This window comes from Dromiciops gliroides, chromosome 2 (genome assembly GCF_019393635.1).
Source record: "Dromiciops gliroides isolate mDroGli1 chromosome 2, mDroGli1.pri, whole genome shotgun sequence".
In the NCBI taxonomy this organism is placed as follows: domain Eukaryota; kingdom Metazoa; phylum Chordata; class Mammalia; order Microbiotheria; family Microbiotheriidae; genus Dromiciops; species Dromiciops gliroides.
This window is the reverse complement of record NC_057862.1, coordinates 505,513,050-505,517,187: the sequence shown is the minus strand read 5'-3', so window position 1 is coordinate 505,517,187 and position 4,138 is coordinate 505,513,050. Positions and strand designations below refer to the sequence as shown.

The window sequence follows — 4,138 nt, the reverse complement described above, 5'->3', positions numbered from 1 at the left end:
GCAGCAAGTCACTTAATCTTTCTGAGCTACAGTTTCTTTCTTTATCTATAGAAGTAGAATAATACATATGATGTCAATGCGGCTGTTGTGCAGCCCCAAAATTGATATCCTGGCATCCTGCCCAAACCACCCAAAAAGATTCTTTTTTTTGTTTTTTTTGGTAAGGCAATTGGGCTTAAGTGAACCACCCAGGTTCACACAGCTAATAAGTGTCAAGTGTCTGAGGTTGGATTTGAACTCAGGTCCTCCTGAATCCAGGGCCAGTGCTTTATCCACTGGGCCACCTAGCTGCCCCCCAAAAAGATTCTTGATCATGGAGGGAAGGAGAGAGAAAAGGATAAAACAGTCGGAGAAGTATGATGAAGTAGAAGGAATTCTTCCAGGGAAGAGCAGAGCAGAGCAATTAAATAAATTCACAGAGCCATGGATTCATGATAAATCAACAGAATTATCTGTCTTGAGCCCATTCAATTCCACTTACATGGCAGTGGTGGATTGCTTCTCCCCTTCTGAAGAGATTTCTTCTGAACAAATAAGTAGATTCCTTTTATTCCCATATCTCATTTGGGAGAAAATGGGATACACAAATCCTTTTAAGGTCACTTAATTGAAATCTCTTCATCCCCCATCTGAGGCTAGATGTCTTAGAATGAAAAGGTCCTGGGCAGGTCAGCCCTTTAACCAGTAGCAGAGGGTTGGCAGAACCTGTTGGCTCAGAGTTTTGGGGATTGAGTTCAGGGGCCTGTCTGCACAGTAGGGGGTGGAGTGATGCCTAGCTCCTCCCGAAGGTCTCCTATGGATTGCTCCCACCATTGGTTGTTCATAGTAAAGGTTGAGGACACATAGGGAGTTTGGGCCATTCAGAACTGCCCAGGGAATCAGCTCTGATATCAATATCTTCAACTTCTTGGAGCTGAGTCAGATGGGACCAAGGGCAGCTCCTAAGACACACATGGGCAAGCCTGTCTGGATGGCTTCAAAGCACTTAACCACAATTTCTCTAAGCATGTTGCTGGGCATCCCCAAAAAGGTGTGGAATAGGTAATGAACTTCATGGTAACGCTGGATCACGTAAGCGAGTTTTCTCATCATCTACAAAGCGAGTGGGTGCTCTAGTGTCTGGGGAAACCCTATTAATATTAAGAAAGTGGACAAACTCCCAACCAAAGGAGTTCTCTGGTAGGCTCGGGAGTTTGTTCAAGCCCAGGGTAGAGAGCTGAATCTGAGGCTGTTCCAGCAGGATCTGGGCACCCTCGGGGTCCCTCCTCATCCGTTCCCTGATTGCCCGTAGAGCTTGGGGTCCTGTGGTCTCACCCAAAACAGTTACCATGTCGTGGCGGTAGGGGTCGTAGAGCGCCATGCAGGCGGCGCCGGCCTCGAGCAGCTCCTCAAGCAGGCCCTAGCCTGTGCCTCGGCTGCCGGGGAGAGCCGCCACATCCGAAGCAGGGAGACTGGCTCTGAGCGGGGTCGTGGTTGTAGGCCGGGGAACCGAGACAGGCGGAGTAGCGGCACCATGGCAGCAGCCCGGAGAGAAAGGAAGGGCAAAAAAAAAAAAAAAAAATCAGCTTCCCTTCTAATATAGTATCTTAATCCCAATGACCTCTTCTATAATCATTCTTACAAATGTGCCCTCTCTTGTCTTCTACTTTAAATATGACATATGCAAAATGTTGAAATTAGCAAGAGGGTTGGACCTAAGATTTTATGGCCTCTGAAAGAGAGGTGAAGACTGAAGGAAATTGTTTTGAAGCATCTAGATGGTTATACAGAGGCTAGTAGATACTAGTTCACACCTTTCACCAGAATTAGGAAAGAATATTTGCTTAAATGCCATAAGGGATTTTACTTAACTATAAAATAATTTTCTCTTCATAAAAATATTTAACACTGGAATGGTTACCTGTTAGCACTGTCATCTTTTAAGTCTCCTTTTCACTGCTAAATTCATAGAAAGTGTAACCTTTGTAATTAGGTCTAATTGCCAAATCTTATGTCCTCTGCTAATACTCAAACTTTTGGGAGGTTTGGTTTTTTATGCACTTTTGACCATGTGTTCCTCTTGGATATTTTCTCTACCTTTGACTTTTGTTAGAATTTTTATTCTCTTTCCTGTCTTAATCCTCCTTGGCCTTCTTTCATCATCTTTGTCCAGTCCCTAAAATAAGAATATCCTTCAGGTTTCTATCATGAGCCCTCTTCTCTTTCTATATCCTTTTCCCTAGACTTTTCAGGTACAAGCTATTCAATTCAATTCTGTACTAATAGGCATATGATGTTAAATTTACATATTTAGCCAATTTTCTGAATTTCAGTACTGGATTCACAATTCAAGTCGAATTTACTAGACATCTCTATATGAATATTGAACCAACACCTTAAACTCAACATGGCTATGCCTGAATTAATTGTTTTTCTTAATATCTTCTCTCCCAGATTACCTAGGGTAACACCACTCTTCCAAACTCTAAGGTTTACCTCAAAACTATTTTTGAAGTAAACCTCCTTTCACCTTTTATATCCAATATTGACCAAAGACTCTTGATTTTAAGGCCTTCATTTCTCTCCTATACATCTTCATTCTCTCTACCACCCCTATCCAAATGCTCATCATGAATCATATAAGGAAGCTTAGGTGACACAGTGAATCGAACTCTGGACCTGGATTAAAAATCTGAATTAAAATCTGGCCTCATATATTTACCTAGTATTTTACTCTCAGCAAGCTCATTAATTCTTTCTACCTCAATTTCTTCAATATAGAATTGGAATCATAATAGCACCTTTCAAATTTGTTGTGAGGATAAAAAGTTTTGCAAATGTAAAAGTGCAAAACCTACCACTAGTTTATAGGTGTTCCCATTTTTCTCTCAACGGAAGGTTGCTGAATGAATGAAAATATTCATGGATGAAGCAACCTCAGAGGTTGTGGGAAACAGCAGATACAATATAAGGAGGTTACATTATTCTGCCATTGTGACAACTTGAAAAGGTATGTTATTGTGGAATTTAGGGAGATAGCATTTGCTGGTTGATTCACCTGATCTGACCAATAGTGATGTTTTATGTGGTTTTAATTTTAAGAGAGGGAAGAATAAGACCAAAGAGGAAACTGGTCTATTGCACTAAGTTTTGTCAGAACAATTTCTTGATGTGGGTTCTCCTTTGTGACACCTCCTCAGTGTACTAACTAGTAGAGATGAAGTGTATGTGTGTGTGTGTGTGTGTGTGTGTTTGTATGTCTCCAGGATTTTGCTTTTTATTGTATCTGCTTGTCAATTTTTCTGTAAGGGCTGAGTCTGTCAAAAGAAAACTTTCCAAGATAGCACCAGTAATATTTCTGATAGGAGATTCTTTTCTGAGACTGGCCCATTACCTCTGAGACATATATGAGAGTCCTGAAGTAACAATAGTCTATAATTGGCAATGAAATTATAGAAACCAGCCAAAAACCTTGGGCAGAACTTTTACCATATAAAGGCTTACTGTACTTTAAGTGCATTCTAACAGTTCTTAGGGAAGCTAGGTGGTACAGTGGATAGAGTACCATAACTGGAGTCAGGAAGACTCATCTTCCTGAGTTCAAATCTGGCCTCAGACATTTACTAGTTGTGTGACCCTGGGCAAGTCATTTAGCCACTTTTGCCTCAGCTCCACATCTGCCAAAAAAAGAAAATCACACAAAACTCCAGGATCTTTGCCAAGAAGATAGCAAATGGGGTCATGAAGAGTCAAAGATAGCTAAAAAATGACTGAACAACAACAGAACAACAGTCATTACTCTTTATAGATGTGTAATGCCCATTATGAAATATAGGAGGGAAAAACAAGAGAAGGGAAAAAACCCAAAGATTTTTGCTTATTGTGCTTAGTTTTTAGAAAGGATATGTCATTAATTGATGAAAAGATTTTTCTTTGATAGTGGTAAAAGAAGTATCTATATCTATATCTATCTGTTCCTATCTCTATCTAATATGCATCCATATGTATGCATGTGTTTTTGTATAAACATTAAACCCTTTAATAATTCTGCCCAAAAAAACCCCACAAAGCCAAACTTATGGAATTTTCCTCTTTATAGAATTGTGAAACTCAATAGTATCATAATTTGAGAGATAGAAAGTACCTTAAATGGTACTAT

At 40.1% G+C, this 4,138-nt stretch overlaps 1 pseudogene; it reads right to left on the bottom strand.

Annotated features, from left to right (window-relative positions):
• Positions 1 to 713: 713 nt before the first annotated feature.
• On the bottom strand, positions 714 to 1,515 carry LOC122738141 (annotated as a pseudogene).
• Positions 1,516 to 4,138: the final 2,623 nt, after the last annotated feature.